We start from the raw sequence: 8,299 nt of genomic DNA, 5'->3' as shown, positions 1-8,299 counted from the left end.
GAGACCACCTCTGCAAACTCTCAGAAAGAAAAGGATAGGTGGAGTTTTAAAGCCTAGAATAGAAAGCATGATTTCGAAGTGTTTCAGGAACACTGAGTTGTTTTTTAATGTGTTTTGAAAGGTGTTCTTGTTTTCATTACATTTTAATGAGCAAATATCATGACCTGAGTGACTCAGCTTATACAAGGCACCCACTCCCTCTATGTCTATTTCTGAGCTCCAGTTCAGTTTTTAGAACTGGACTGAATGTTGTGTGGGTGCAGAGATGAATAAGACATGGTTCTTGCCTTTAGGGAGTTTTGACAGCAGGAGTCAGAAACAAGAGCAACTGTGTACACTATATAACGCAGAACATGAAAAAGTGCTCTGAGGCAGCTACAAATAACTATAAAAAGGTTTCTGCACCTTTGCACACAGCACAGCTTTCATTTGCAGAAGCCCTTTCACTTACTTTCACAAGCACTCCGTGAGTTTCACCCCACCCCACTGGGTCAACACAACGTTCAGAGCACAAGCTCTGGAGCTCAATGGCCTGGTTTTGAATCTCAGCCCTGTTACTCAGGCAATGCACAAACCTGGGCAGGTTACTTAATGTCTTTGAGTCAGGTATCCTTGGTAAAATGGAGATGATTATCTCTATCTCACTGGGGGGAATGAGGGTTAAGGGAAGTGGTGTGTTTAAAGGGCTCAGAGTGGGACTTCACTGGCGGCCCAGTGTTAAGACTCGGCCCTTCCAATGTAAGGTGTATGGGTTCGATACCTGATCGGGGTATGCTGTGAGGCATGACCAAAAATATTAATAATGATAATAATAAAATAAAGGGCTCGGAGCCCAGGAGGTACAGAATACTTAATAATATTTACAGTTTTCTTAATAATATTAGCAGCTACAGCATTTCCGTTCTATAAGGAAGGAACTAAGGTTTAGCTGACTTGGGCAAACTGACTTACCCCAAGTCATTCAGCTACTGGTCGTGGGACAGGGCTTGAACCCAAAAATTCTGACTCCAAGCCCAATGCTCTTTCTGTTGTTCAGTAGCCCCAAAGTTATGGGAATTTAGAACCTGAGCCGGGGTCTGGGACAAGGAGCCGGGGGCCGGGGGTGGTCGTCCACTTGCCCTGCTAGAACACAAAGGCATTCACTCACTCAGGAAGTCATTCATTCACACATCAAACATTTGTTGAGTGCCTATTATGTGCCAAGCACTAAGCCAGTCCCTATTCACCTAATCTTCATGTCAGCCCTTCAAAGTGAAAGTGAAGTTGCTTAGTCGTGTCCGACTCTTTGCAACCCCATGCACTATACAGTCCACGGAATTCTCCAGCCCAGAATACTGGAGTGGGTAGCCTTTCCCTCCTCCAAGGGATCTTCCCAACCCAGGGATCGAACCCAGGTCTCCTACCTTGCAGGTGGATTCCTTACCACCTGAGCGACCAGGGAACACTTTGAAGCCAATGCATTATCCCATTTAACAAGTGAGGTAACTAAGACTCAGAATGGTGCAATGATTTGCCCGGGGTCACACAAATGAATAGAGAAGCAGAGATTTGAACCATGAACTGCCCATCCCAGAGCCTGTGCCCATTGCTTACACCAGGCTCCACTCCCAGCTTCAACACAACCTGGTCACCTCTAGGTCACCTGATCTGCACCTAGGTGAGCCTCCTTGCCCTTCACTCCCCGAGGGTAGGTCAGTAGCTGGGGAAAGGAAAATGGGAGACACTGGGAAGACACTCTAAGTCCTGGGCCAGCCAGAGGTTCTGACTGCACAGCACAGGATTGGGATTCCTGCCTTTATTCACTCACCTATTCACGCACGGCAAATAGGGTTTATTTCGGCCAACTCCAGTCGACAGTGGCAGCCTGGAGTGCTGCTCTCTAGAGGACTGTGAGCGGCATTGGGCTCAGCGGGAGTAAGGACGTCGATCATGTCTCTTTTCTTATGGGAGGATACTAGGACGCAAGCAGCCTGAAGGCAAAGGTTTTGCTTTATTCACTGCTATAACACCAGCATCTAGAATGGGCCCCAATAGGAATTAGGATCTTGATAAACATTCACTGAGGGACTTCCCTGGCAGTCCAGTGGTTCAAACTTTGCCTCCCAGTGCTGTGTGTGAGTTCGATCCCTGGTTGGGCAGCTAAGATTCCACAAATGCATTATGGTCAAAAACACAAAACAGAAAACAGAAACAGTATTCTAACAAATTCAATAAAGGCTTTAAAAATTATCTACACCAGGGCTTCCCGTGGTGGCTCCATGGTAAAGAATCTGCCTGCGAATGCAGGAGACATGGGTTCAATCCCTGATCTGGAAGGCTCTCACATGTAGCTAAGCCCCTGAGCCACAACTACTGAGCCCAGGAGCCATAGCTACTACCGAAGCCCACAAGCCCTAGAGCCCATGTTCCACAACAAGATAAGTCACTGCAATGAGAAGCCTGTACACCGCAACTAGAAAGTAGCCCCCACTCGCCACAACTAGAGAAAAAGCCATGCGGCAACAAAGACCCAGCACAGCCAAACACCATTCCAGGCACAGAGGGTGTTGCTGTTATTGTTGAGTCTCCAGGTCATGTCCGACTCTTTGTGACCCCGTGGACTGCAACACACGAAGCTCCCCTCCCTCACCATCTCCCAAGGTGTATCCAAGTTCATGTCCATTGAATCAGTGATGCCATCCAACCATCTCATTCTCTGTCATCTCCTTCTCCTTCTGCCCTCAGTCTTTCCCAGCATCAGGGTCTTTTCCAATGAGTCAGCTCTTCGAATCAGGTGGCCAAAGTATTGGAGCTTCAGCTTCAACATCAGTCTTTCTAAAGAGTATTGTGTTGATTTCCTTTTTGATTGACTGTTTTGATCTCCTTGCTCTCCAAGAGACTCTCAAGCATCTTCTCAAGCACCTCAGTTCAAAAGCATCAATTCTTCAGTGCTCTGCCTTCTTTATTGTCCAGCTCTCACATCCGTACTTGACTACTGGAAAAACCATAGCCTTGACTATATGGACCTTTGTTGGAAAAGTGATGTCTTTGCTTTTTAACACACTGTCTAGATTTATAGAAGGGACCAAAATAGACATAGATCCTTGCCTTGTGGAGTTTATACTTTAGGGAAGAGAAACAGACAAATGAAAAACTAAGTCAAATATACAGTGATGTCAGATGATGATAAGTGCTTTGAAGAAACACAAGTCGAAGTGAGGAGAAAGGAAATCCTGAAATAAGTAGATTTGCCTCCTGGCCTATAATAACCTTTGAAGATTTGAGTCCAGGGCACAAAGGATGGTAGACCTGATCTCAGCCAAATCACAGAGTGCCTTCTCCCTCCTTCCTAGAGAAGACTATGCTGTATTTTCACACACAATGTCATATGGATATATGATCCATATTGCTAAGTGTTGTGAGATTTTCTCACAAATGAGAACGTATTTATTGAAAAGTTTAGTTCTATGCCTTGACTCCTTCTAGGTCTAACCAAATCCTTTCTCCTATAGATCTTCCCTGCTAGGTAACAGGTCCTACTTCTCAATCTGTTTTTATTTTTTTTCTTACATGGTTATATCTGTCAGTCCAGTTAAGTTCAGTCACTCAGTCGTGTCTGACTCTTTGCAACCCCATGGACTGCAGCATGCCAGGCTTCCCTGTCCATCATCAACTCCCAGAGCTTACTCAAACTCATGTCCTTTGAGTCAGTAATTTCATCCAACCATCTCATCCTCTGTCACCCCCTTCTCCTCCTGCCTTCAATCTTTCCCAGCATCAGGGTCTTTCCCTATGAGTCAGTTCTTCACATCAGAGGGCCAAAGTATTGAAGTTTCAGCTTCAGCATCAGCATCTGTCAGTTAGCTGGTAGGTATTTACTTGTCTGCTTATATGTCTAGAACTGTGTACAGTGAGGCTTCAATACTTGGAGGTTGTTTTTATTTTCATTTATTCAATGAGCGCTTACTAAGTACCTACAGAAAGTCAGAGTTGGGTGGTCCACTCCATCCTCTAATGTTATAGGGGAAGCACCTGAGGCTCCAGCTTGTTCTAGGTCACACAGCCAGGATGAGGCAGAACTAGAACTTGAACTAGATCCAGTCTTGCCTCCACTGTTGCTTCTTCAACCATCCAGGTGTTCCCCACAAACTTTTGCTTTGGGACTGCTTTCCATATTTTCTCATGGGTCCTGAAAGCTACTGGGAAATTATTTATGACACGTGTTAGAGATGGTAAGAGACTTTATTTGTGGTGGGGGGGCATCATGGCAAGTGTAGGGACCACTGCAATGGACTGGTTGTTTTTTTTTTTTTTTTTGGCTGCATTAGGTCTTCATTGCTATGTGTGGGTTTTCTCTAGTTGTAGTGATTGCAGGCTACTCTTTAGTTGCAGTGTGCGGACTTCTCATTGTGGTGGTTTTTCCTGTTGTGGAGCCCGGAGTCCAGGCTCTAGAGCTCGGGCTTCAGTACTTGTGGTGCATGGGCTTTGTTGCCCGAAGGCATGTGGCATCTTCTTGGAACAGAGATAGAACCAGTGTCTCCGGCATTGACAGGCAGATTCTTAACCACTGAACCACCAGGAAAGTCGTTGCAATGGGTTTTTGCAGCAGGAGAGAGACTGGATGCAACTCTGAATACCACATGGCTGATAGGGCCCACATGGGGTCTCATTGATAAGATGGCTCGTTATGTCGACCTCGAAAACAAAGAATAAATCACAGTGATCTGTGAGACTGACCAAATTGTCCAAGTGGCATTCTGTTATCCCACTGGTACCTATCTTCTCAAAGCTGCGAGACCACCAGACTCCAGACCTCCGGCTACGTGACCATCCCTTCAGAGAATTTTTCATTGGTGGGGTATAAGAAGGACTCCGTCAGAAAGGGAGAGTGCTGGTTCTCCTTAAGAACCAGTCCCCCTCTCTTTTCCCTCCAGTAAATTTCCTTTTCTTGCCTGACTGTCCGGCTCGCTCTCTTTTTCTCTGCACTCACCTTATAATGAGCAAGTGGGGATTTATCACCAAGGGGTAGAGTGGGTGTGAGTGGATGGAGAATTACCAGGAGGAAACATCAGGAGGAAGGTGGGGGGTGGAGGTTCTTGCTAAACTGATCCAACAGGATTCCTGCTGAAGTCCAGTCAGGGTGACCAAATATCACCTGGGGATGGTGGAGGATGAGCAATACAATTAGATATGGAGGGAGATGGGACATAGAGGATGAGGGATTCTAGCTAAACCAACCTAGCAGGATTCTTGCTAACACCGGACAGCACAGAGATGAACATGAAAATCCAAAAGCTGAAGCCTAATTGAAAAGTTCCGGGGAGCCTGAGCAGAGTTTGGTCAAGGAGAGAATCTACGTTGCTACTCAGTTTCCAATTTAAAACCGTGAAATGTATGTGTGTATGTGTGTGTTAGTTGCTCGGTCCTTGTCCGACTGTTTGAAACCCCATGGACGACAGCCCACCAGGCTCCTCTGTCCGTGGACTTCTCCAGGCAAGAATACTGGAGTGAGTAGCCATTTCCTTTTCCAGGGGATCTTCCCGACCCAGGGATCAAACCTTCATCTCCTCCCTTGCAGGTGGATTCTTCACCGTCTGAGCCACCAGAGAATCCCCAAATCATGAAATAGTTTAGTCAACTTTCTTTTCTTCAAAGGTTCAAGGTAAATGTATCGATAGCTTCTTGAGTCAACCCTGAGTCAGGAGTGTCCAGCCAGTTGGACCCTTCGGCATCTGCCCAGAGTGGAAACTGCCTTTGCTGACCCTAAGGTTGCTTCATCACCAAGCCCAGCCAGTCATGTGGTAGGAAGCACCTCCCTCTGACCCATTTCCCTGGACCCCTGCACGGAGGCCCCATAGCCTCCTCTTTGTTCAAGGAGGGATTCTTTCTGCTCCTCCCCTGCCTTTGGGCTCATTCTGTCCTCAGCCTTAATTCTCCTCGCCGTCCTCCACTTCTCAGAATTGGGAAGTGAAAAGCGAGTTCTCTCCCCTCCCCCCTTCTGCAGGACATTACCCCCACCCCACCCCCTACAGGCTGCCTTCTCCTGTCCCCGCTCCTCGTGTCTTGCAGATCCCTCCGTGTCAGCACCTGGACCCTGAACGAATCTTCTGCCTTTTTGACTCCTCCATAGACCCATAAGCATAACTACTAGCTAAATGCCAGATAAAAATATAACCATTTATGAAAAAAACAAAAGCAGGTTGAAAAGCGGGACTCCTGACCTAGCAGGGAGGATCTACAGGGGAAAGGATTTGGTTAGACCTGGAAGAAGGTGATGGTGTCTGCTCAGTCGTGTCTGACTCTTGTGACCCCGTGGACTGTAGCCCGCCAGGCTCCTCTGTCCGTGGGATTTCCCAGGCAAAAATACCGGAGCAGGTTGCCATTTCCTTCTCCAGGCGATCTTCCCGACCCAGGGATCAAACCCACGTCTCTTGTGTCTCCTGCATTGGCAGGCGGGTTCTTTACCACCGTGCCATCTGGGAAGGAGTCAGGAGCATATAGAAAAGCAGAGGGAGAGGGCATTGCAGGCTGGTATGACAGCAGAACCAAAGATGTGGAAGCAGCGATATGCAGGCAGGTCAGAATTCCAGACCTGGACAGGGGGTCCTCTCAGGGGTGTTTTTTGTTTTTTTAATTGGAATATAGTTGGTTTACAATGTTATGTTAGCTTCTACTGTACAGCAAAATGAATCAGCTATATATATATATATATATATATATATACCTCCTCTCTTTTTTGGAGTTCCTTCCCACTGAGGTCAGCACAGAGCACTGAGCAGAATCCTCCGAGCTCTGCACTAGGTTCTCATCAGTCATCTGTTATATGCCTGGTATCAATAGTGTATATATGTCAATCCCAATCTCCCAGCTCATCCCGCCCCCTTCCCCCCTTTGTTGTCCATACATCTGTCCTCTACATCTCTGTCTCTATTTCTTTTTTTGCAAATAAGATGACCTACACCATTTTTCTAGATTCCAAGTGTTAACACATGATATTTGTTTTGCTCTTTCTGATTTCCTTCACTCGGTATGAGAGTCTCTAGGTCCATCCACATCTCTGCAAATGACCCACTTTTTCTCCTTTTTATGACTGAGTAACATTCCATTGTATACCACATCTTCTTTATCCCTTCCTCTGCTGAGAGGCATTTAAGTGCCTCTGTATTCTGGCTATTGGAACTAGTGCTGCAGCGAACTCTGGGGTGCATGTGTCTTTTTGAATTATGGTTTTCTCTAGGTATATGCCCAGTGCTGGGGTTGCTGGGTCATATGGTGGTTCTGTTGTCAGTTTTTAAGGAACTTCCATACTGTTCTCCACATTGGCTGTATCTATTTGCATTCCCACCAACAGTACAAGACGTTTCCCCTTTCTCCACACCCTCTCCAGCACTTATTGTCTAAGAAGGGTTTGCAGATTTCAGTTTGTGACCCATTTGTGGATGATTAAAAAGTATGTTTTTGGCTACAAATAGCATTTTAAAAATAAAACAGAGCAGATTCAAAGAGAGTAAAGGGGATTATTACTGTTACATGAAATTGATATTGTAATTTTATATGCAGTATGTAAATATTATTGTTTTCTGGGTAGTTGGTTATTTAAATAATTAAATTACTATTTAAGTACAGTTCTTCTCTTTTACTAATGCTTGCTATTAACAGCTAATGGAAAACTTGGAATATCTCAAAGACAAATATCAAGTCTCAAATTATCCAATAAATGAAGTAATGATGTTTTGACCAGCAAATTCAACCATGGGAAGGAAATATTAAGGATGGTGGTCACTTGAATCTGTGTATCAAGAATTCGGAGAGGAGGAGCACACTCTGCACATTCAACAGCCTCACCTGATCTTGGCTTATAGAGATCCACGCAGCTAATAAGTCATACAGTCTTCACCAGAGCAGGGCTCCTGGAAACAAAAGTCCTGAAGAGATGTCTGCCTCTGATTAAATCAGTTTAAGATGATCTTGCGTCATTCACCTTTATTTCCCTTGGAAAGACCCACAGAACTAAAGCATATTGGGGAATAGGAGGAAGGTCAGCTGGGTCAGTATGGTATCATGTCCTGAATGCTAATCTTTTTTTGTTTTTTAATTAATTTTCATTGCCTGTTGTTGTTGCTCAGCTGCCAAGTTGTGTCCGACTCTTTGTGACCCCATGGGCGGCAACACAGCAGGCTTCTCTGTCCTTCACTGTCTCCTGGAGTTTGTTCAAATTCATATCCATTGAGCTGGTGATGCATCTAACCATCTCACCTTCCGCTGCCCTCTTCTCTTTTTGCCTTCAATCTTTCCCAGCATCACGGTCTTTGAGTTGGCT

Source organism: Cervus canadensis, chromosome 24, assembly GCF_019320065.1.
Source record: "Cervus canadensis isolate Bull #8, Minnesota chromosome 24, ASM1932006v1, whole genome shotgun sequence".
Lineage (NCBI taxonomy): Eukaryota > Metazoa > Chordata > Mammalia > Artiodactyla > Cervidae > Cervus > Cervus canadensis.
This window is presented reverse-complemented; position numbering follows the sequence as displayed.